At 40.5% G+C, this 26,801-nt stretch overlaps 1 protein-coding gene across 1 annotated transcript in view; it reads left to right on the forward strand.

The window, feature by feature from the left end:
- Positions 1–8,055: 8,055 nt before the first annotated feature.
- TAOK1 (TAO kinase 1) overlaps positions 8,056–26,801 on the forward strand; it is a 68,310-nt gene continuing 49,564 nt past the window's right edge. Inside the window, exons 1-2 of the mRNA XM_065418104.1 lie at positions 8,056–8,103; positions 10,009–10,139. The gene's annotated coding sequence lies outside the window, so the exon portion shown is untranslated. The remainder of the gene's footprint in view (positions 8,104–10,008; positions 10,140–26,801) is intronic.

The raw sequence follows: 26,801 nt of genomic DNA on the forward strand, positions 1-26,801 counted from the left end.
AACCTTTCCTGGTGTTCTAATTAGCATGAGAGGCTGTGTCCACTAGACTTCTTTGCTTAAAATTTCCCACTGTGGCTTACTGCTAGTGCAGCTCTGCCAGTGGTAGTGCTAGTGTAGACTGGCTCCTGACATTTCAACTGCTTTATTGCTTATGGGAGTTAAATAACAGCAGCTGGTCTGTGTTAGTGCTTGCACCATCGGTACAGCTGCATCGGTGGTAGCCATGAGTGAGAAATTCTAGTGTATGTAAGACTGAAGAGTGTGGTACAGCTAGAACCCCCTAGTGTGGATGCAGTTATAGCACTGTAAAGGTGCTTATATTGGAATATTTTATTCCTGTAAGGAAAGAGGAATGAACTGTACTGGTATAAGCCTTTGTTGACTTGGGCAAGATTTATTGGTCATACAGGTAGTTATACCAATATACATCCCTATGTGGACACGCTGAGGACTGGTCTACACTAGACACTTCAGCCAGTATAGTACTGTCAGTTAGAGTTGTGATTTTTTTTTTTTTTGGTAAGAGTATTTCTATATTGGCAAAACCCTAGTGTAGACTAGTTATACCAGGAAAAAAGTGCTTCTGCTGGTATACTAACCTGTGAAAACTAGATGCCACAGTGGTGAATATACAGGGACATACGTGATGACTGTTTACTTCCTTTTTCATTTGGGATCATAAACTGTGATTCACTCTCTTAACAGTACTAGTAAAAAAAAATTAACCTCATGTCTTTTTGTTTGCACTTTAATTTTAACTGCTGCTTTGTATACAATAAAGTTCTGTTTGTGGAAAGTCAGAGTATCTTTATTAATTCACACTAACCATTGCAGAATACATAGTGGGAGGCCAAGACCCACCCTACATATAATCTAATGTACACAAGACGGACACTCTTTTATGAAAGCAACAGAGAGCTCCGTTGTGGCTGACTGTTAAAATGCTCTTTTAAAGCCCCCCTCAGCTGCACATCTCCGCAGTTGGCTCATCTAATAGACCTTGTGTCCGGCTGTTCACATTCAGCAGAGTGCCGCTCAACCTCGCCTTTGCATCCTGGTGGGAGCTTTTCCCCCTTCACTTCACAGATGTATGCAGTACACAACATGCAGCTATAACCATTAGGTATTTTTCTCACTGAGATCCGGTCTAGTGAGTAAACAATGCGAACAATCTACCAAAAGCACATTCAACTGACATTCTGCACTTGCTGAGCCAGGAGTTGAATCTTTCCTTGGTGCTGTCGAGGTGGACAGTGTATGGCTTCATGAGCCAGCAAAGCAAGGGGTAGGCTGGGTTCTCCAGAATCATTATTGGCAGTTCAACATCGCTAGTGGTAATCCACTGGTCAGGAAAGAAAGTCCTGGCTTGCAGCTTTTTGGAAAGTCCTGTGTTCTTAGAGATGCAAGCATCAGGCACCTTCCCTGACCAGCCTACATTGTTATCAGTGAGGCATCTGTGATGGCCCACTAGCACTTACATAACTGTAGAAAAGTAGCCCTTTCTGTTGTTGTACTCTGTGGTGTAAGGTGGTCTGGTGTCAAAATAGGGGTATGCAACGCCCCATTGCAGTTTGGGAACCCCCTTGCTGCAGTTCCATCCACTGTTCCCTGTATGTTGCTGAGAGTGACATTCCTGGTAGCAGCAGACATTTAATGGCCTTACACCAGTGGTGGGCAACCTGCAGCCCGCGCACGTGGCCTGTCAGGGTAATCCGCTGGTGGGTCGCAAGACAGTTTGTTTACATTGACCGTCCGCAGGCACGGCCGCCCGCAGCTCCCAGTGGCCGTGGTTCGCAAAGGATAGCTCTATAATTCAGGAACCTAGCTATATGGACTGCTGAGAGCAGGTGGAGGTGAACCTTTCCCCAGTCATCTCACATCACCCTTGTGACTATTTCCTTGCTCATTCTTCTGCTGTAGGTTCCACCCTAATTGTTGTTAGTGAACGTTAAGGTTTTGGTTTTGACTTAAAGCTGGTCTACACGTAGTTATTTCTGTATAGACTATGCTAATTATGCACCTTTATACTAGTATAGCTGTGTCCACTTTAGGGGCTGTACTACTGAACTATAACACTTTCTAAACTTATATAATGAAAACAGTACAAAACCTGTGTGTAGATCAGCCCTTAAAAGCCCTGAATGGCTTAGGACCTACCTCTTTGTGAGAATTCTTTTGCCTTGTACTATACTGCCACATCTGCATTCAGTGGAGACGCTCTGGTCAGAACCTGGGGGTGTAAAAGTCAGCAAGCTGTTTCTGTGTGGGGCTCTCAACTTTGGAACTGACACTACCCTCCATGGTTTGAAATAGCCTACATTTGTTGACTTTCACTCTATGTTGCAAGGCCCATCTGTTTATCCAGGCTTTTCGGAAGGGAGGGATGTGATAAGGGCTGGTATTTGTGGCAATGAGGTGGTGTTTGAGTTTTGATTCTATCTGTCAGCTTATTTTTTGGTTTTGAGGTGAGGGGCATCTGCTGGTTCAGTTTTTTTCCCCCTTGTGTATGATTGTTGTTGTTTGTTTTTGGTTTATTTTTTAACAAATCTCCTGGCATCCAAGGTGAGCTGTACACCACCTCTGAACACTGTTACCAGCTGTGGGTGTATGAATCCATAATTGCATTGTTGTCTGAGACTCACCAGTTGTCATGCCAGCATTTCTGGTGGGAGAACACAATGGAAGGAATAGCCCTAGGACTGGGAAGTTGTGGGCTGGTGAGGGAGTCTACCCTGCAACCTCTGTTTATAATCCTTTTCCTGGGTTAGTTTCAAACAATAGATGCTTATTTGGTTGATCCTGTCACTGTAGTATGGCGCCTAACTTAATAACAAGACTGAATTTGTTTTGCCCTGTTGAGAAATAAAATGTATTATGACCTCACTGAAATATTAATCTGACTGAAGTAGGCAGCCAGCTAAGTCAGCCAGCAGATGATTGGTTAGTTTGTACGTCTGGTGGAGATGACAATTTATATTTAAATTAAAAAAAAAAGATTTTAAATGATCTAGACCCATCATGCTTTTCAGTAGCGACTTCTGTAACCGGATGATTTTTTTTTTTTTTTTAACCCTTTCCACCTTTCCTGCTTTTGTTTTTAGCTCTCACTTGTTGCATTTTGTTTCAAATTCGATTGTAAGATGTTCAGGGCAGGGAGCATGTTGATCCCTTTGTTTGCACAATGGCCAGCACAGTGGGGCCCAGTCCCAATTGGGGCCTTCTGACACTAACACAATATACATAATTCTAAGTAGTTTAGCATTCAGAACCTTTACCATTCAGCTTTCCACTCACATTAGTCTGTCAGTTTGAAGTATTACATGAACTACACATCTGCTTGTGGCATGGTGTAGTCAGCTTGCTTACTTCAGCGGGAGGGAGTTCTCTCTGTCTGATGAATACAGGCAAGGTATGAAACCCTCTTCTCTACAGAAAACATACTTATCTCTGGTGTATAATTTGTTTTTATGCCTACCATTCAGGAACCTCTCTGTCTCTCATGTTGTATATATTTACAGGCCTCCTAGAAAGGTGTTCTTCAAAATAACTGCATCATGTGAAAGAAACTTTTTTCCATGGAGCCTTTAAGTAAAAGGGATTTCAAATCTGTACTAATTTAAACGTGCTTAGTTTTGCTGCATCTTATTACATTTTGGTTGCAGTAAAAGCCTCGCACTTATAAAAACCAAAATCATTAATATTTACTGCAAATAAACTGCGGTTATGATGCAATATTAAAGTTGGCTGCCTGGGTAAATAATGGGTATGTGCCTTTTTATTTTTCCTGTTTTATGAAGAAAGTCTGAAATATTTTAAAAAAATTTTTTTTTCTCTTAGGAATAGCATGTCTTAACTTCCCTGGTTTTGCTGGGAGATTTCTTAGAGGGCCAGACAGCTGGAGTGGGAATTTTTCTCCCAAGTGTGTCTCAAATGTTGTAGTTATACAGGTGTTAACAAAAGCAAGCAAACCAAGAGTTTTAAACAAGCCCCTTCCCCTCTCAGTTGCTCAAGTTTTTCTTTCTTTGTACTTGTGGTGTTGTGGTTATACTCATTCTCCAGTTCAGTGTCTTCCAGGAAAATAACAGAGGAGACGAGATCTGAATTTCTAATGTGAAAAATGAGCACCCTGACTGTTCTTCCTCCCCCTCTCTGATATTTTTGTGTGAAGAAAGCTGTCTGGTTTACTTTACACAGTATGGCTTTAGTAGAAAGTAGACAAGCACATATCTATTTTCTTTGCCATTTATGCTATTAACGTCTTAAAAATAAAAGTATATGTAAGGTTTTTCTCCTGCAGTGTATGCTGCGTATCTTATATATTGTGATGTACATCAGAGCTTAGCTGTGACTGGCGACTGGTAATGGGCACTTTACAAATACCTAGCCATTCTTTTTGTACATAGGGGTTATGTTTTTTCTTTTTAAATATGTTTCCCCCTCTTTATGCTACTGTTTATTTGGAGCTATTTTAATAAGCACCATGTAATGGTGCATTGTTACTCTCATGTCAGTTTCTACCAGAGGACACCATAGATATTTATATAAAAATCGTGGTAGTACTAACAGTGCCATTCCACCAAGATTACTGGTGGGTCCTGGCCAGATTCAGGGGAGCAGCCAAAACAAACAACCTGCCTGATGGCGAGAAGAAAATCAGCCTACGTATGTCCTAAGAAATGTAACATAAGAATATATCTAATTTGGCTCCAATTCTTTTTCCCATGTCTGGGAGGAGCACTATATTAGCTTAGCAGTAGCTGGCTTTGTGGAGGTAGTTCTTTGGTTATATTTGCATATGTCGTCTCTCCTGGTATAGATACTTCTGTTCTTCTAGAACAGGGCTAGACAACCTATGGCACGCGTGCCGAAGGTGGCACGCGAGCTGATTTTCAGTGGCACTCACACTGCCCAGGTCCTGGCCACCAGTCCGGGGGGGCTCTGCATTTTAATTTAATTTTAAATGAAGCTTCTTAAACATTTTAAAAACCTTATTTACTTTACATACAACAATAGTTTAGTTATATATTATAGACTTGTAGAAAGAGACCTTCTAAAAATGTTAAAATGTATTACTGGCACACGAAACCTTAAATTAGAGTGAATAAATGAAGACTCGGCACACCACTTCTGAAAGGTTGCCGACCCCTGTTCTAGAACCAGAGTTCTTAGAACTATTGGACTAGCTTCTGTAGTCTCTTTGGATCAGATCATCCTCTAACAACTTTGCCAAATCATCTGCAAAGAAGCTGTTTCTTGGAGCTGTGTAAGTGGCTAGTGATTAACAATGCCAGCTTCCTGGTGCAAACTGCTGTCATTGGTAATATTAAAGAATTTTTGGTCTCTGAGAAATCATTTAGCTGTAGTAAGGGCAACTGAGCGGCAAGCAACATTAGAGATGATGTTCCTTCCCTGTTACTTTCAGGAACCTTAATTTGTTCTTCAATGTTCTTTACAGTTTGCCTTCAGAAAATAGATAATGTTTCATGACACTGAAAGTTGTATTCTCAGTTACTCTGTATCCAGCTGGGCATATGGGCTAGCTGCATGTTTTATTAGGGAGCAATTTCCCACATTTTTCTGGTCGGTTGTCAGGGCAGCATCTCATTTTCTACCTAAAGTACCTACTTTTTCTCTTGTCATACGTCCAAAAACTTTATGAAGTGGACACCTGACATTCTCTTTTAACAGCTGGCCAATAGATTCTTTCTTAATAAAGGAAATGTTCCTTGAAACTTGCGTGTTTTTTTCTGTGTCTATTCCTGCTGGAAAGCATAAAGCATAATCTGGTCTTCTCAACTTCCGTCAGAACAGAGGCATCAAATTGCCAAGTATGAAATTATTCTTGTTATTCAGTTGCAAGGAGGATATGGTGGTGCATAAGGTGTTTCAGAACCTACGAAGAGCATTCTTTTTTGTGCATGTGAATTCGGTATTCATAAAAGGCATCAGATTGACAGCCATGGAGATTGGAATTTTATTTATCCTCAGAGCAGGTAGAGTACAGGCAGTGCTACTGCAACAATCCCCAATTTATCAGCCACTGTGCCTCAACGGTATCCTTTAGAGGCAGCCTGTAGAGCTCTGCAAGGAGATCGTTCAGTCTACATGCCTGTTAAATTGTCCTCTCTTCTGAGACTGCCAACGAGGGAGGCAGTTAGTGACAATTGTGATATTGGTTTTTGTGATGTGGATGCTTGTCTCCTGGGATTTGTATAGATCTCACCATACTCATTTCACTCATGCTTCTAAACAGCTGGATCTCAAACAACTTTTGGTCACCACTCGGGCTGAATTCTTTATCTAGAGATTAAAGGGTCTATATCCCATTACCACAATCACTGAGACATCCACTCTCCCATAAAGAAGATTTTAACAATCTGCCTCATGGTGCAAATAATATTTAGGTAGAATGTAGTAGAGTTAACCATTGGTGCTGCTGGCTTTAGTGAGTGAGTGGCACTCTGCAACTGGGGAAAAAAATCAAACTTAATAATACTTTACATGTAGATAGCACCTTTCACCCTATGATCTCAAAGCACTTTACAGTTGCTGCAGACTGTAGTGGTGGTATAGTGGTTAGAGTAAGGAACTGGGGATTAGACTTGGATTTTTATTCTCACCTTTGCCAGTGATTTGCTATGTGACATTAGACATGACACTTCATCTCTCATTGACTTAGCTTACTGATCTATAAAATGAGAATATCACCTAACTTCTGCAAAACACTTGTGAGATATTCAAAGGAAAGTTGCTTTATAAGGATGTGGTGGTGTTATAGATAACATTGATAAATTAACATGTAACTCCATCCCTTCATAAAATAAATATATATTCCTATTTTATAGGATAAACCAACACCTTGAAACACCACAGCAAGTCCTTTGCAGAACTGGGAATAGACCCCAGGTCTGACTTCCAGTTATCAGCTTTAACGATTGGCTAACCCTTCTGATACCAGAGGAGTCCATTGTCCTCTTGGGATACGCACATGGAGATGGAAGGGTGAGGGAGGAGTCATTTGCCATCATAGTACTTTTCTTTCCTCTCCCAGACCCAGTAGAAGGCCATCAGCAGTGCCAAGTGATCCAGGAATGGAAGGATAGCAGCGGAAGGCCGGAGGAGATGTGCATTTTCTTTCCCCTCCCAGGCTTTATGAGGAGTTCTCAAAAGAAAGTGAATGTAGCTTTAAACTGCATTCACTTTTTCATGACCCATCTTTGTGCTGTGGAACCCCATTCCCTTTCATGTTGGGTTCCGGGGCAGTTGATGGTTGAGGTAGCCTGGGTAGAATAACTTCCATGCAGTTGCACTGTCCTGGAGGCAGTAGCAGGGAGCAAGAGGCCCCAGATCTGGTGTGGAGGCACATGGCATTCATATGTCTTCCAAAATTCACATGGGTCTTTGGGGTGTAGGGGAGGAATCCTTTACCCCTACCGCTCAAAAGAAGAAATTTAGGATAATTTGCCTTAAGAGTTCTTCAGCACAAGTAAGCGATCAAGTCTACATCCTTTTTTTACACTAGACTCCCCATCCCTTCTTTCTCACCATTGCTAACTAAACTGAAGCTTCACTGGAGGTAGCTGGGAAATTGGAAGAAAAAAGTCTCTCTTAGATACAGCTAGGGTTTGGAAAACACCTTCTATACCTGTGCGAGCTGGGCTGGGATGCTAAGGTAGGAACCCTTTAGCTTTGCACAGATGTTTTCAAAACAAATTGGTGAGTTTAATTTTGCACTTGAGTAAAGATTCTCTCTCTCCAATACACCCCCCTACACCCCTGATGTGACTAATTTAAAAAAAATGTTTTAATTAAATAAACTATTCCTATATCATCGCTTCTTTATTGGAATGTTTTCTGTCTAGGCTCTTACTAAAATCTGTCTTATTCTCAGAATGTCATCTGCTTTCATAAATAAAATATATTGTCATAGTAAAGGTGTTTTGTAGTTAAAATGTTGCATTCTACTTAATCCACATTTAATTTGCCTGTATTTCAAACTCTTGTCTTCTGCCAAATTAGGTCCCAATCCTGCATATGTTTGCTCACAAGTGCAACTTTACTGTCATGAGAAGTTCTATATCAGAATTCAATTGGACTAGTCATGTGAGTAGAGTTATCTACATGCTTAAGTGTCTGCAGGATTTGTGTCCTTAGTAATCTAACAGACTATTAGGGACCTGTATATTACTTTCTGATCCCAAGGCCATAAAATTTTATGTGGAATCTACCTTTTTCTGCAGAACTATGCTTCACAACCTCACCTTTAATTAAAAAAATAAAATAAAAAGAACTCTGTCCCTTATACTTGTGAAAAAACAGCTGGTTCATGTTTTATTATTTAGCCAATGCAGAACTGTCTTCCTGAATCTGTGGACAACTTGAAACAATAGCTTTGAGAAGTCTGATCTCCTTCCATATCAGTGGGATATGGACTCTGAAACTGAAAGCTGGCGATTTGCATATCGGCATTAGTTATGTCACTGCTGATTATTTAGCATACATACAATTATTTTTTTACATCCCATAATCCCAAATTGCCTCCTCCTCCATCTCAGTTGCCAAAAGCCCCAGCTGCCAGAACTTTCTTGGGCCTCCCATGATAACAACTTCTCTGATACAGTCATGGAGAACCAATACAAAAATCTATGGCTGGTTGAAATTTAAAAATGTGGGAGCAGCAGAAAAACTGAATTTAGTATCAATGACCAACAGCAGGATACCGTCCTGATTGTTTTATTTTTATATTTAATTCAAGAAAACCCTCACATTTTAGAATTTAAATTAAGTTGCTGCAGAATTTTCTGCCTGCCACATCAGAGTACCACAAAATTTAGGTTTAGCTTGCGGTGGCAACCACAAAATATTGATGGTAATCATGGTAGATGTTCAAATACCCTGGTGAGGAGGCCATATAAATACCTGGACAGACAGACTGGATGGATGGTAATGATGCTATTAATAGTAAAGCATCCCACTTTTCATGCATTCTTTCCCCTTTACGCACAGGGAAGCTGTGCTAGGCAGTGCAGGGAAACTGGAGGATCTAAGTGAAGGATGATATATTGCCCTTTCTGGCCTGAACGATTAGCCAATGTTTGGTGCCTTGTCAGGTTGTGACTGTTAGGAAAAAAATTGATGATACAAGTCAAGTATTTCTTTGATGCAGTCCTGTTTGTTTGCAAAGAATGTCCACAAAGTCCTGTTTCCCTGAACACAATAGAAACAAACAGCAGCAGACAGTTTCCTTGCTTACAGTTTCCAAGTCTGCCCCTCCATCAAGTCCTGTGCTCCAAGAAATTCTGTCCTTCTGCTCTCTCTCATGGCCACTTTCACAGTTGTTTCTCTAACTGTGTGCTGGCTTTTTTCTTGCATACTCACTCTCTCTCTCTCTCTCTCTCTCCAGAAACAATCCCCTAGCTTCTGTGTTTGCTATCAATCTAGGGAAACTCCTCAGACCACACAACGTCGCTCTGTTCAGGCTTTGCCATATGGTCGATTGCCTTGGGCGGCAGCTTCTGTTGTCTCCAGCTATTTTATTCCATAAAGGGGCTTACTTGCTCCTTTCATTTAGTCTGAAAGAAGGGTGGTTAGCACATCCGTCAGCTTTAACCACATCTGTGATAGTTAAAATATCGTGTGCTGGAAGGTAGTAATAGCTATTTCCTATGCAATGTGTTGTGTTAATATGTCACTCCAAGGCCATGTCTACACAAGAAAAATGACCCACTTCTGACAGTACTTATTAACACTGCTTCCTCTACCTGTACCCAAAAGTTGGAATTGAAAACAGTTTAAATGCTAGTATAGACACGACAGCACTGTTTTCAGCATGTATAGAAAGGCTGATTGAAAGCACATTCCACAAGGACTCAATCAAGCTTTCTTTAAAGGTGATGAAAACTGTTTGTCCCATCTATCCTAGCAGTGAAATACTTCTCATACCAACTGAGGGGTGGGAGAAGAGGTAGTTGCTGACATTCATTTACTTCATTTTCTTGTTGTGTATAGGGCCAGAGAGCTGCTGGACTGAGAGATTATGTTCACCACGTCTTGTGTACAAAAAGAGCATATGAAATACAAAGGCTCCTGGTGTGTGCTATTAGAAGACAGTGATGTCTTACCATTGCAGTGTGGCAAAGGTAATAGAATTCAGGACAGTTGTGTTTCTATCTTAGCTAGAATTACCTTTTTCTAACTTAAAATCCTGTAAAAATTGGTTATGTATGTTAGGATAACTTAAGTGCTTCCATTATAAATTTATGCCAGACAAAAGATCTTTGTACACTTGTGTGGGACACAGTTCCTTCCAACCAGGTTCTTACAGTTTGATGAATCAGTGTAATAGAAAATAATTTTTGAAAATGTTTCCAACACATCTTTGGCCTATCCACACTGGAAGTTTAAAGTGTGCTAGTATATGTTTTAGTGGATATTGTGTTTAAACTTTTTTTTTTTTTCTTCAAACAAATATCTCTCAAGTAGATTGAGGCCTTCATCTTTTGTTCTGTATTTGCAGGATAATGATTAATATACCAAAATAAGAAAAAGGCTAGCTAATCATCTCGCTGAAAACCTGCAACACACTTAAAAAAAAAAACCACAGTTGATGCATTCATTTGTTATTTCTGAATGTGCTATGATAAATTATCTTAAACTGTCTTCTTAGTTGAGAGGAAGTTAAGCACTGACAAGCAAAAGTCTCTGATTTGATTAGTATTTTAGTGAACCTTCTGCAAGAAGAGATGATGTATTTACCGAGTATATTGCACTGAAAGTAATTTTACTCTTCAGTATTATAAGTACTTGCAGGTGTTGCTATAAAAAGAACCCGCAAGTTTTGATCATAATTTTGACTTTCATGGATGTTTCTTACCCCCATCTAATTTGCCCATCATTGTGATATTCAGACTTCAGATTTTTAAATGTAATGAATAGGGCTGTCAAGCGATTAAAAAAATGAATCGTGATTAATCGCACAATTAATTGCACTGTTAAACAATAACAGAATACCATTTATTTCAATATTTTTGGATGTTGTCTACATTTTCAAATAGATTGATTTCAATTACAACACAGAATACAAAGTGTACAGTGCTCACTTTCTATTTATTTTTTAATACAAATATTTGCACTGTAAAAAACAAAATAAATAGTATATTTCATTTCACCTGATACAAGTACTATAGTGCAATCTCTTTATCATGAAAGTTAAACTAACAAATGTTGAATTATGTACAAAAAACCCCTGCATTCAAAAATAAAACTCTGTAAAACTTTAGAGCCTACAAGTCCACTCAGTCCTACTTCAGCCAATTGCTGAGACAAACAAGTTTGGTTACATTTGCAGGAGATAATGGTGCCCGTTCGCATGGCACTGTTGTAACCGGCTTCGCAAGATACTTACATGCCAGCTGTGCTAAAGATTCATATGTCCCTTCATGCTTCAGCCACCATTCCAGAGGATATGATGGGTTCTGCTCGATAACAATCCAGAGCAGAGTGGACCGATGCATGTTTATTTTCATCATCTGAGTCAGATGCCACCAGCAGACCTTTTTAAATATCTGTCTAAATATAGGACTAGTTGGAGTGCCATTAAAAACTAAGGCACCAATCTACCCTCTTTTAGCCCCTATTTGGGATATACCTGAGACCTTTGTATTCCATTTTGACCATGGATCTTGGTTCTTATCCATAAGCCATTGTTGGCTCAAATTATCTATCGTATTTTTCTCTAGTCAGAATTGAATGTCTCCTTTTGTGTTTGATTTAAAGATATGTCAATTTATATGAAACCCCGAGTTAAAGGGCTCTGTATGTGTCCCCTCTCCCCCACTGGGGATGTCGTAAGATGTCACTATATGCTGCTCACGTCTCCTTAAACCCAACTAACCGTGGCACATCAGTTCATCTCTTCTCCAAGTGTTGAATGGTGTCTCTCTGATTGTAAAATTAATTTAACTAAATCTGAAGCCTTTTCATTGGGCAAGACAGCTGCTCTTCAGGACTTCTTATTACCTTGCTGCCCTACAAAATAAGCTGTAAATATCTCTCTCTCTCACTAATTAGCACAGACACAGTTGTCCCCTGGTCATTTCTAAAATTAGAACAGACCTTGTAAGAAGTCCTCACAAGCTCCTCATACTTTTGTTGTGTCAGTTTGATTCCGATGACACTAGTTCGAAGACCTGAATGCTTGCTCAAAAAAATGTGACATTTACTGCCCTTTAAAGTCATCTGAGAGATTCTGTAGGTTTGACTGGTATGACCTGAAGTATTGTAGAAGACTGGGTCTCACAGCTACCCTGAGAATTGTATTCCCTAGTTATAAGTTGTACTATTGGGCTTCAAGACTCCAGCCATTGGAGACTGTGGATGCAAAAGATTCTTCCTCTTAGAATTATTGGTACACCGCAGAATATTGTTCAGAGCATCCCATTTGAAAGTAAAACATGCCCATATTCCCCTCCTCTCCTTGCCCTTCCACGCTGACACTTTTTGTTCAGTCTGGCTGTGGTGGGACAGACGCTCACCCCAGTCAGGAAGGTGTTAAAAAGCATCTCTGGGCAGTCAGCCTCAGTCTGGTGCATCTATGAGGCCTGTCAAACCTGTAGAGGCGTGGCTCCTTAAAAGAGAGGATCCAAGCCTGGTGCAGGGCAGTGCTTGAAGGGAAGCAGAGCTTGGACCCAGAGCTCCCTAGTCCCACAGAGCAGGCGCTGCTTACCAGGAAAGCTGCTGAAGAGCCTCTGCTGCCTAGACCCTTTGAAGAGGTAGAGGGACTGTCAGTACTGTGTTAACCCTTTCACAGCCCAGGGCCGTCAGCCTGGGACCCTCCGACAGAGAGGGGTTGAGAACTCTGACCCCCTTGATGCAGGTTATTTACCTTTTGTCTTGAGGGGGAACAGCAGGATAAGCCCAGGCTGTTTTATGGGCTGTAGGAATATTTTGTTTGCCTTTTTCATTTTGAACTGCTGTTATGCCCAGCAGAGGGGAGAGCTGCCTCCCGAAAACAGCTGGGGGACCACAGTCCAAACCAGCGCCACAGTGATACCTACAATCAGGGAAGGACATCTGGGATGAGAGAGGTGCCTACTCTCTCCCTAAGGGGCGTCCTAGAGGAGCAACCTGTGACATTAGCAGTGAGTCACAAGCTTTATAGTCCCCTTCTGTTCTTTTTATTGAATGTTTAAAATTCTCCTCCCTCCATTTAACTTACTTTTGGGGAATACTGAGATTTAGTTACTTATCAAATAAATTTAACTATTTATCATCAAATTAAGAACAGAGTTGAACCTGTTTGTGGGTCCTTTATTTTTTGTAATATCTTAGCAAACCTAAGAGAGACGGGAGAACTATGTACTGTAAATCATTTAGAGCTTCCGACAGGTTGAATTGACTGCTGCTGAGTTGTAAGTTATCTGAGGAGGGTACAGAGGAATCTATTAGACAAAAACAACCACAAAACATTTAGATACTTGGTCTAAGGCCCGGTCTACATTGAAATTTTAAGTTGACATAGCTATGGCACTTAGGGTGTGTGCCCTGATTGCCATAGTTAGGCCCATTTAACCCCTGGTATAGACATACCTAGGTCAATGGAAGAATGCTTCAGTCAACCGAGCTACCATCGCTTGGGGAGGTGGTGCTCCCACAGCGACATAAAAACCCCTTTCGTCGCTGTAGGCTGCATCTACACTACAGAGTTATGCCAACACAACTGTGGCATCATATCTATGCAGCTATCGTCCCCATAGCGTAGACATAGCCTAATTCCACATAGTATGGCTCATTTTTCCTGCAGTGGGTCATTAGCCTGCTTGCAGACAAGTCAGTCGCTGGCTCAGGGATAGTTTTCTTTCTGAAGAGCTGGCTAGTTTTGGTCTCCCTTCAGAACTATAGGCAAGGTGGATGGACAACCCTGTTGCAGAGTTTGGTTTAGATCAAACAGTTCTCCTGAGGCTATTCCGTAAGGAGGTACAATAAAAGAGAGAGACAGTACAGGAAGATGGAGCAGAAATTGCCCCAAGGAGATTCCACACAGAGAACCCCCCCACCTCACCCCTTTAAAAAACTGTTTGTGTGACCCGTGGTATGCGCAGTTGAAAACAGAGTCTCAGCTGAGTGGCAGACTTGTCTCCACTGCAGACGAAGGAACACTCATCATGATTATAAAATGCTTGTTTGGACATAGGCCAAAAGAAATACTTGATAGGGTTAACCAAAGAACCCAGGTGCAGATTCCTCCTATCCCCATTGTCTAAGGGTTCATCTCTGATGCTCACACAAATATAGATCAGAGGGAAGCTTGAAGAAAGATGGTCCAGTGAATAAGGTACTAGTCTGAGACTTTGGTTAAGTTCCATACTCTGTGACAGACTTCCTGTATGAACTTGGGCAAATCCTTTAGTCTCCCTGTGTCGGTTCCCCACGTCCCAGAGATTTTGTGTGGATAAATACGTTTGAGTCACTTCGATGCTATAGTAAAAGGGGCTGTACAAATATCTAAGATAGCTAGCTATAGTTAAGGCTGCAAGTTTGTCACAGTAGTCACGGCTCACGCAGCCCCTGCACCGATTGTACCGGCTGCTGCTGGGGCAGTCTTGGGCCACCGTGCAGCCCCAGCAGCAGAGTTTGGGTGTGGGAGGGGGTTGAGGAATGGGATGGGGTGAGGCAGGCTCTGGGCGGCACTTACCTGGGGGGCTCTCTGGAAGTGGCAACATCCCCCTCGCTCAGCTGCCAGGTGGAGGCATGGCCAGGCAGCTCTGCGCGCTGCCTCCGCCTACAGGCACCGCCCCCACGGCTCCCATAGGCTGCGGTTCCTGGCCAATGGGAGCTGCGAAGCCAGCGCTCTGGGCAGAGGCAGGGTGCAATGCTGGCTGGCCACGCCTCTGCCTAGCAGCTGAGCGAGGGGGATGTCGCCGCTTCCGGGGAGCCCCCCAGGTAAGCACCGCCCAGAGCCCACCTCGCCCCATCCCGTGCCTCAACCCTATGCCCCCTCCCACACCCAAATTCTGATGCAGCTGGGGGGACAGGGAGGGGAGGCGCGGAGCCAGGTAGGGAGCCTGCCGGCCCTGCCAAACCCCCCCTCCCCAGCACCAGCGGGGGTCCCGGGCCGTGCGCGCCCCCCCGCACCGGGGCCGCCCTCCCCCAGCACTTGTGGCACCCTTGGGCAGCGCACCCCCCCCCCCCCCAAGTTTTAGTCATGGGTATTTTTAGTTAGTCATGGACAGGTCACGGGCCATGAATTTTTGTATACTGCCTGTGACCTGTCCGTGACTTTTACTAAAAATACCCGTGACTAAAACGAAGCCTTAGCTATAGTCCATCTGCTCCTGAATCAAAGAGAGGCCAGTGCCTATACCCCATTGTTTTCCTACTCCCCAGAAGTTTGGGAGGGAACAGAGCAGTTCTGGATCTGAAGTACTTGAAGAAGTTTTTGTGAAAATCAAAATGCAAGAGGGATCCATATCTTATGGAGACTTCCTTTTGTCTATACGCACCCTTCCACATCCTTATTTGCTCATGGACTCAGGGACTTTAAGGTCAGCAGGGATTATTGTGATCATCTAGTCTGACCTCCTGCATATCGCAGGCCACAGAACTTTGCCCACCCACTTCTATAATAGACCCTAACCTCTGGCTGAGTTACTGAAGTCCTCAAATCATGGTTTAAAGACTTCAAGTTACAGAGAATCCATCATTTAGACTGGTCTCCCATGTTTAAGAAAGATGCATTCAAACTGGAACAGGTGCAGAGATCACAGGTTTGATCAACCAATACACTCAGGTCTCCTCCTCTGTCATGTCCCACTGATAAGTCCGCAGCTTATAGCAAAAATCTTTGTTGTCAGTCCCTAAATGCATGACTTTGCACTATTAAATTTCATCCCATTTCTGTACTCCAGTTTACAAGGTCATCCAGATCTTCTTGTATATATTCCAGTCCGCTTTCATATTGGCAATACCTCACAACTTTGTGTCATCCACAAAGTTTATTAGCGCGCACACACTTTTTGTGCCAAAGTCAGTAATGAAAATGTTAAATAAAATTGGTCCCAAGACTGATCCGTGAAGAACTCCACTAGTAACTTCCCTCCAGCCTGACAGTTCACCTTTCATTATGACCTGCTGTAGTCTCCCCTTTAACCAGTTCCTTATCCAACTTTCAATTCTCATATTAATTGTCATCTTCTCCAATTTAACTAATAATTTCCCATTTGGAACTGTATCAAATGCCTTACTGAAATCCAGGTAGATTAAATCTACTGCATTTCCTTTGTCTAAAAAATCAGTTATCTTCTCAAAGAAGGATATCAGATTGGTCCGGCATGATCTACCTTTTGTAAAACGTGTTGTATTTGATCCGAATTGCCATTCATCTCTCTGTCTTTACTACTTTCTCTTTCAAAATTTGTTCCAAGACCTTACATACAATTGAGGTCAAACTAATCTTATGGCAATTTGCTTTGCTGATGGTTGGCACCATTTCCAGTACATACAGATCCTTACTCAGGCTGTTTACTTAGGTCTTGGAGGTTCTACTAGCAGCTCTCAGACAGGAAACAGTTCATATCTGTATCTTCTTTGATGACCTTCTGCTCTGTGCCCCATCGAGATGCAAGGCCCCAGTGGACACCCTACCAGCAGTACAAGTACCAGGGAAGCATAGTTTCGAGATAAACTGGGAGAACCATTAGTTCATGCTATTTAAAGTTATTCATGTGGGGTGCAATTTGTCACAAAGTATTCATTTATAAGGAGTGAAAGCAGAAGTTAACAAAGTCCATGTAGTGAGTTCAGTATTCCTTCAGAATGCATGATCCTGTCCCTCCCATGTCTTCTGTACATATATACCACAGGGGCTAAATTCCACATAGTGCCTTTCTAGATTTTTTTTCTCCTGTTGTGTCCCCTGGACTTATCATCACTTCCAACCAAGATCAAGGTCCTTTCAGAAGTGTCCATATCACATCAGTGGTAGATGATGAATAACAGATGCTGGAAGGCTCTCCAAATCTCAGAACTAGACAAAAGGTAACATATGCCAGTTTAGGGGGTGGTGGAGCACCTTCAGCATAGGAATAGTCCAAGGCACATGGTCTAACAAAGAGAAGAAGCTATGTCAACTGCCTAAAACTGCAAGCCATCCTGCAAGACCTGAAGATGTTCTTATATTCAATGTCAGACATCCACATATGTGCCATGGTGTAATTCAGCATGGAGATGGAAGCCAGGTCACTTGCTATGCAAGGAAAGGCCAGATATTATTGCTGGGCAAATAGAATAACCTGTTCACCTGGGCAATGTACATCAAAGGGAAAAACAACCCAACCGTAGATTGTCAAAGCAGGCAAAGTATGGACCTTGTGAGCAGGAGCCTACGTTGAGGAGTGCTTTGACGCAGATCCAGAGTTTGTATGTATTCCTGCTGTACCTGCTTCTGCCCTGGACTGCACAGAAAGTCAGAAAGGAGAGGACTTTCATAATTCTGGTGGCATCATGGTGACTACAGAGACCCTGAATTTTGGACCCAGTAAACACGGCAACAGAACCACTGTTGTGTGTGCCACATAAAAAGGATCTCCTGATTGCCCCAAGGACCCCTTCGTGCAACCTGACTGCAGCAGACTGGCCAGCTGCCTGCCCTTTGACAGGGAGCAACTAAAGGAGGAGGGCTATTTGGCCAGGTAACCTCTACTCTTTCCATTTCCAGATAAGCTCTATCAATTGAGTAAATATATTATCTTGGTAAAATTTTAAATGCTGCTTTAGAGAGCAGAGTTACACCAAGATCAGCAAAAATACATCATGTACAGTGCTAGAGTTCCTTCAGGACAATTTCACTGTGAGTTTAAATGCACTGAAATTGAAGGTATGCACATCAGCGCTACTCAATGTGCTGGGAGTGTCAGAAGGAAGAATGTATATATGCAGGCATTGAATTTGTTCAAGAAGCCTTACTCGTACATCTTCAACAACTACACAGAGGGACTCCACCTTGGGGCATCAGATTGGTATTCAGTATCACTGTGGTACGTCCTTTAGAACTTCTGAGGGAGGTTTCTCTTTATTACCTTTCTGTTAAGTGGGGTTTTTATAGACGTTATGTCAACAGTCTATAACCAGACAAATATCGGAATTAGGAACTCTGCCCATAGAACACAACTTCAGCATTTCTGTTACAGAAAAAATAGTTCTTGGGATCATCCTGGAATTTCTCCTTAAAGTCAACTCCATGTCCCATAAATCACAGTATGTAGCACTGATGTTCTTGTGTCCCAAGCCATCATGCCCATCAGAAAAGCTGTGGCATACCTTGGATGCTTGTATACCAGTAAAAAACAAACAAAAAACATTTCAAGATAAAACTAGGTAGTTCAGGAAATATATCTCAGTATTTGTGCTCCATCATCCAACTGTAAGGAACAAAAAGACAGTCTTTGTTCTCTAGATAGCCAGGTGGCGTGTATTGGTCACATATGTCAAAGATCTTATCTGCGTCTATATTCAGGCCACACTTCCTGAGAGTAGTAGTGGACTCTTGGGTACACACATACACTCAAGAAGAAATCTGCCAATCTCCATGCATTCCTTCATAAAGTTCTTCAAAGTTACAGTATGCCAGTGTCATCCCATGCTGTTCTCGGGATGATGGTGTGGCATGTTGTAGAGCAGCAGTCAATCAGGAAACCTTGGAAAGTGGGAAATATATGAACCTTATTATTCAAAGAGAGTAAATTTTGGAATAAGCATTTATGATTTTTCCTCTTCTATCTGTATGCTAGAATGCTGTTTGACTCTTCTTTCCGTATGTTGTAGTCTTGCCTTGCAAGATTGGAGTTGGGTTTTTTTAATATCAATAATGTAAGTAGATACTACCATATGCCTACTCTGCTTGATGCATCAACCTTGATAAAAAGGAAACATGCTTGAGCTACATGGTTAGACACCATGTTGGAAAAAATCTTTTATAGACGTTTGACATAAGTTATAAAGCTTGTGCTGTTACAGTGGTTGGTGTCTTTGTGATAGCATGGAGGAATGTGAACTCTCAAGTACCTTTCTAGAAGTAAATGAAACATTGACGGCTCCATGTTTGTCTACTAAAAGCAACTTGCATTCTATAATTTAAATCTTTAATTTAAATCTTTTAGCTTAATTTTCTTGTCTTACTTATATATGTAACTGCTGCATTGTACGTTCATTTTCAGAATCTATCAATAAATAGCCAAAAGATATAAAGCACTGAAAGGGGAATTATTCGTTTGCTCATTGTTGTTTTTTTTTAAATTATATTTGTGGGTCAGGCCTTAAATCTCCAATTTAAAATGGATAGATATTTTGACATATCAGTTTGTATTTTAAGCATTCTTTTTTTTTCTCACTCTAGCTTCAGGCATACATGAGAATAAAAGAAAAAATTGTAAAAAGTCAATGGTTTCAGTAGTTCCAGTTTAATGTATTTATGATAGTGGTGGTAATTTTCGCTGTCAACTGGAAACCATTCATGAAAATGCTAATAGTGCGTTGAGAGGATAATTTAATCTCTGCTTCATATGCTCCTTGGAACTGACCCATATGCAAGAAACAAAATCCCTTTTCCCTTCTTTGACAGTTGTATGATGAAACTCATTTCTCATCTATTTTATGCTATTACATTCAATCCTGCCAGAGGAAATTTACTCTCAAAATTTAGTAATTGTTTACGCTATTTGTGGATTAGATGCTGTAAAAATCCTAAATACCAATTTCCCAATGGAGCTATGGATGAGCAGCAGTTTCAAAGGCCAATGTGGTGTATTTTTGTTTTTTTGTTGGATTGTTTACTTTATAATCTTTAATGTTAGCAGAAATAGCTCAATTTTGTTTAGCTACTATGACTAGTGATATTCATTTTTAAGTGTGGTAGGTAAGCTGTACATTTAGCCGTGGTAAGGCATCCAATACCTGACATTAAAGATAGGTTTTCATGGATTTGACTATGGCCATGGCTACGCTACGAGCTAGGGGTGTGATTCCCAGCTCCTGTAGATATACTCATGCTATCTCTCATTTCAGCTTGCACCTTAAAAATAATAGGGTAGCTACAGTAGGCCTGGGCATGGCAGTGCCACCACTGTTGCTGCCTGTGGTACTGTGGCTTCACTGCCATTTTTAATGTGCTAGCTCAGATGAAAGTTAGCGCAAGTATGTCTGTGCAAGCTGGGAATCATACCCCTAGCTCATAGTGTAGATGAAGCCTATGTGAAGGGTATTTTATAGTGTGGAGAGTGGCAATAACTTAGCTAAAAGCAAAACCCACTCCAAAGTCACACATGACTTGTTTGAACTTGGTGATGGAGGAACCTTCAGCTGATCATCCCTGTGGTCGTCATTAGGCATCGTGTCCGTCCAGCTTCCTCGTGTTGTGTGCTGTGTTTGATACCTAATGAAATGGGAAGTGACAGAACATGGTAAATTATTTTACAACACACAAGTCTGTTGTGTGTCTCCACCTCTGCTTATATGAGTTATGGTCACCAGAATTTAAAAAATACCTATTTTTAAAAATTGAAAGATATTGAATTTGTTAATTCTTTGAAGTTTAATCTATGGGAGAATGTGTGCTGTATTGTACCTCTAATAATCTGATTTACACACAAGCCTGCACACTAATCTTAGAGTTTTACTCTTTATAGCCTTTTGAATAGCCTTCTGGAGCTAAGGTTGTTCCTTTGATGCAGTAATACTTGGCACGTCTAATACATTCTAATTGTCTTTGCTTCTCACCGGCTTTAGTCTGGGTGTGATTCTGAAAGTTGGTCCCTGTAGATATGTAGAAATCTCAACTAATGTAATTAATAGGCTTCTGTGGTGAATACTGGGTCAGACCAATGGTCCATCTAGCCCAGTTTCCTTGTCTTCTGCCAGTGGCCAGTGCCAGCTGTGTCAGAGAGAATGAACAGAACAGAGCAATTTCAAGTGATCCATCCTCTATGATCCAGTCCCAGCTTTTGGCAGTTGGAAGTGTAGGGACACCTGGAGCACCGGATTGCATCCCTTACCATCTTGGTCCATCTATGTCTATTCGCCTATCCTCCATGGATTTACCTAATTCTTATTTTAACTCAGTTATACTTTTGGCCTTCACAACATCCCATGGCAATGAGTTCCACAGGTTGACTGTGTGTGGTGTGAAGAAGTACTTCCTTACGTTTGTTTTAAATTCGGTGCCTATTAATTTGATTGGGTGAACCCTAGTTCTTATGTTATGTGAAGGGAGAAATAACACTTAAACTTTTTCTCCATACCATTTATGATTTTGTAGACCTCTACCATATCTCTCCTTAGCCATCTCTTTTCTAAGCTGAATAGTCCCAGTCTTTTTAATCTCTCCTCATATGGAACCTTATTGTTTTTGTTGCCCTTCTCTGTATGTTTTCTCATTCTAATATATATTTTTGAGGTGAGATGACCGGAACTGCACTCAGTATTCAAGGTGTGGGTGTACCATGGATTCACTGTGCTAGGGAGGCTCTGTCTATACAGGCATTACAACTGAATTTTAACAGCCCTGTTGCAGTTGTCCTTAAACTTGGTTGTAAGGCCTACAGAAGACAGGGCTTAAATCTACACTTGGCATGTGGCAGTTGAGGATGCAGAGCTTTGTTTGTACTGCCCTTAAGTATCCCACCGGATCTTAGTCACAGGGCTGGGGTCTTACTTTAGCGAGGGACGACATGGGTAACAGGTAGGCAGAAAACACGAAAGAGAACAGGTCTTCCAAACGTGGTTTTTTTCCCCTTTCTCATTTTGCAAGTTCATGATGTCAGTGGTTCTGAGGGGTGTGTATGTCTATAATAAACATAATTATAGGCAGCATAACATTTTATGTACACATAGACTTTCACGAGTGTGTTCATGCAATTTCTACTAATTGATCAGATGAAAGTAATTTGATAAAACATTTTGGCCTGTAATCAGTTTCAGTGATGTTACCAGTACCCAGTAAAATAAACAGAGTGCAGACTCTAGTATGTGTAAAAGGAGTTGGTCAGAATTTATACCACCTTGATCCTTCTCTGGTTTGATTAGAAATATATATATATTTATTTTATCAACTTTTTGGAGTAACTCTTTGATTCTGAGTGGAATTGTCAAATTAAATTACATTTCAGTCATTAATATTTTATATAATCTCTTTTCTTACATATGGATGATCACCAAAGAGGCATACTGTATAATTTGGGTTTTATGCACCAATGTAGCTGCACTAATGCTGAGCTCTAGTGCAGAGGCACTGCACTGGAGCAAAAAGTGCATTGCATGCATGCAGCATTACCCTAAGTTTGAACATTAAAGTGCTGTGGTATATGTTTGGCACAGCAGGATTTAGATAAATCAGAATTAGCAGATAAAATAAGAATAATTGCCTTCAAATACCAATGGCATTGAGAGGTTTGAGTGATTTCATATGAAGAGAATACAACCATAGCAATTGTATGAAATACCAAAATTCATAAGAATTGAATCCTTCAGTTTTCAATGCAATTTAGTTGTGATCTCCTATTTTGTACTATGATATATCTGCATTATTACTGCATCTAAAATAATGCATGTACACTTTCCACCCTCTCTCTCTCTCTCTGAAATCTCCTTTCCTCCTTCCAACTCCCACCTCCCCCAAAAATTAAAGCATCTTTGTTACAAGAAAGGGGGTAGCAAGGTGGATAAAAATTTGATTATTTTGAAAAAATTGATTTTTTTATTTAAATTGGATTTTTCTGATTTTATTTAAATTATATATTTTTTTCTTTTTAAAAATAAACCTGTTTAAAATGAAATGTTAATTTAATATAAAGTATGTTGTGGCCTAAACTTATTCTAACCTCTTTAAACATTTTTAAATAAATATGTAGAATCCATGAGCCTCTATCTAAAACCTTGAGATAAAGGCTGCTTTTCTATATAAAGACAGAATCAGGGGAAAACATCTGACTTTTGAGTTTGAGCTTTATAAATATGGCACTCTAGATCATGCACTGTATTAAGGGCTTGTTTTGTTTAATAAAAATACATTTTATATACTCTTTTTTTGTGTTTAATTAACTTCCAATTACTATCCCAATGCAGCTTGACACAAATCATGAGCAAAAAGTTAATTCTCTAGTAAATAAGCAATATATTATTCACCATTTTCTAACGTACTGAAATTGTACAATTAATAAGAATCTGAAAATATTAAGGTATATAATTGCTTAAATAAATGTATATAGTTATAGTGTACCTCGTAGGTAGCAAAAAGTTGTACCAAGTCTTGTGTAAAGGCTCTAGTTAGTTGCAAAGTAACATGTTTTAATGGTTCTATCAACCAATGAGAATGCACCTTTCTTTAGAAAATGACTGAAATAGAAATGGAAAAGTTGATTAAAATCAGTTATTTAAATTTAGGCTTTCCACTTAGTGATTTAAATCATGAATTAAATTGCTGATTTAAATGGTCTTGATTTAAATCTCCACCCTGGGGGGTAGAGTGTTTGAACTGATAGACTTGCTGAACCTTGATGTGTGTTGTGTACTTCGTTCTTCAGAAAAAGACAAGGGGTAGTTAATATTATAACTTTTTGGTAAGTGGAACTATTCCATTGTACAATAAAGCAAAAGACAGCAAGAAGATGTAAAGCTATTTAATAGGTGGAAATTGCTCTAGTATGTCTTGGCAATGCTTGTTCATTTTAAACTTACACAAGGATACTCATAACATCATGTATAAATTTGTAACTATTGCACTAAAATCAGTTTTTATGTTTTTATATATACATATAGTAGTAATTATGTTCAAGATCCAGGATAATCAAACTTTTTGAGAATAAAAAAACATTTATTTTAAGGTATTTGAAATAACAGATGAATAATCCTGATGTTTTTGCTGGTCCCACTTTAATTTGCCATTTACTATGTGAAGTAAGGTAGAGAACCAGCCTCACACCACTTCTGTATTAGTAGTCATTTAGCCTGGAGGGAGTTTCAGCACTGGTAAAAAGCCCTGCCTGTTGATGGCATTCCACAGGCATACTCAAAAATCATGCCAAGAATGAGAATAGTGGCTAGTTTGAGGGGGACAACCCTGTAATCCTTCTCAGCTCTGTGTATCTTGGATTCTCATTCTCTCTCTCAGATGCACTATGAAGGGGACATGTGACTTTTGGCCATATTGGCAGGTTTGTCCAAGCCTAGACCCCACTGATTAACAGATGTAAGGGAAAGAGCATTGTGGGATTGCAGCAGTTGCTTTTGAACAACAATGTCCTTTTTGTAAGAATCTGATGCTTTTTAAAAGATGCAACATGACATCATTACCGTTGATCCAAGAAACATTCCTTCAATAATACTGTGTGCTGTGGTTATCAGCTCCCTTCCCCCATTCCTTTCTCTTGCCTCTCTGACTTTTGGTTTTTGTCTATTGTTCAGCTCTAGGCTGTAAATGCGAAACAGTTGTCTTTTAATGTCATGTTCTTTTTAGGGCTGGGAAGGATCAAATGTAATATTGTTGACCTTTTTGCTTTTCTATCACATCTGTTATAAATGAAGTACAGTTCAGGTGTCTACTAAATTGCAGCTAATTTCTTGTTCTCTCCCGTGTGAAACCTTAAGAGATAAAAATAGATAATACTTAGTCCTGCCTCAGTGCAGGGGACTGGACTAGATGACCTTTCAAGGTCCCTTCCAGTCCTACATTTCTGTGATTTTGTGATTATAGATAAGATGTAGGCATGACAATCCCATACATTTGACTCCATCTAATTGAGCTACATTTTATATATAATTCCTGTGCTAATCATACATTTTAATATAAATGAATAGAGAAATTAATAAGTTGACATCAGTGTCACTGTAATGGCACCTGCATAAATACATACTTAAAACACAATAATTATATTTGCACAACAGTTAATAATTTCATTTAATTTCTTATACCCAATCCGGCACTGTGGTATCTGCATGTGTAATTGTTCCTTAGGTGCTGAGAATGGACTATCATGGAAACACATTTATGGTTATATTACAAATGTTTAAAATCCTGGCTGTTTGGAGGTACATTAGGGAAATCCTGGACTTTGCTTGATTTTCTTGCATCCTATCTCCCAAATACCTCTTAGCCAGACAAGCTGGAGAGTCATGCAGCATTGATAACTAGGTATGTCTTGGCTGTGCTCGCACACAATAGTGCTTTCCATGGTGTGGTTCTGGCAGTTGCTTGGAACTAACAAGGATCATGTTGTCTTTGTCAGTTTCACATGCTGTCCTGCCTAGAGGAAAATACTACTATGCACAAGCACTCTAAGAAGCATTATTTTTTTCTATAATTTCTGTAGGAGTCGCTTCCAGGGGGAGGGGCGGAACCAATGATTCAACAGAGATCTGGAGGTGGGGGTATAGAGACCAGAAAAGGAGACAATTGGGCAGTAACATAACATAACACTTAAACTCAGATTTATGGTCCTTGTCTGCTATGAAGTTAAAAACCTTCTGTAGGTTTAACATACAAAATGTAAAGTGTGGAAGTGTAAACCTTGACTAGACAGAACAAAAAGATTTGGAGAAGAAAGTGGATAGTATGTTAGCTATTTGCCAGTGATATAGTTGTTTTGGTTGGTAACATTTTATGGAGGATTGTGAGAAACTCCCAATGCCAAGGCTTGGTCCTCACTATGCGAAAATGTGAGGTTTTTTAACGTTAGCGAAAATCCTAGAGTAGACAAGGCAAGTTGTTGTTGTTTTAACTTGTGTTAGCTGGTCGAGGTAAACTCTAACATGTTAGAACTGCAACTGCCCTGTCTACAGTAGGATTTTAACGCATTAAAAGTACACCTTTTTTCCTAGTGTAGACATGGTCCAAAATGGCCTATACATTTTGGATAAATGTAAGGCAAAGCACCCTTAAAAGAACTTTCAGGTTCTTCTGTGAAAAGCTATTGGAGATGGCTTAATGCAAATGGCTTTGTTATGTGCTTATAGCAGTTAGAGGAAACCTCAGTGCTTGAGTTTGTCTGAAGGGACAGACAGACACATATTACTCTTTCTGATTTTGGTCACCATCCCTCTAAGATGTGGGTAGTGATAGAAAATATCAAGAGCAGGCATATAAGATAGAGGTCTTGAATTTATGTATCAGAAGAGATTGAAAAGTCTGAGGGTATGGGCTTGTCTACACTGCACTGCTGTAGAGCTTCAGTGAAGATGCTGCCTACGCCGATGCGAGGGTTAGGTAATTCATCTCCCCTCGAGAAGCGGCAGCTAGGTTGACAGGAGAGTTCTCTCGTTGACGTAGCGCTGTCTACGCTGGGGGTTAGGTCGGGTTAGCTGCGTTATTCAGGTGTGTGGATTTTTCACACTCCTGCACGATCTAGTTATACCGACCTAATTCTCCTTTTGACCTAGCTACCAGCTCTTGGGGGTTATCTAGGCTGATGGGAGAGCCCCCCTGTGGGGGTAGGTAGTGTCTATGCTGAAGCACTAGCATGGTGCAGCTGCAGCATTTCAAGGGCAGACAAGCCCTTATTTAACTATGAAAGGAGAAGGGTTAAAGGTGATTTGATGGAAGTATTGAAAATTAGTGACAGTTGATCAGTGCCTCCTTTTTAGCCTGTGGTCTAATCAAAGAAGAAGGTAATACTGAATTAAATTAAGCTAAAGGGCAGTAAGTTTAGAACCAAGGAAGGAAATGTTCCTTTACACACACTATAGTTAAGCAGGAGAATTCACTATTGCCAGAGGTCATTGAGACACATACTGTTGGGTGAATTTTTAAAAAGGAGCAG

This window comes from Emys orbicularis, chromosome 17 (genome assembly GCF_028017835.1).
Source record: "Emys orbicularis isolate rEmyOrb1 chromosome 17, rEmyOrb1.hap1, whole genome shotgun sequence".
NCBI lineage: Eukaryota > Metazoa > Chordata > Testudines > Emydidae > Emys > Emys orbicularis.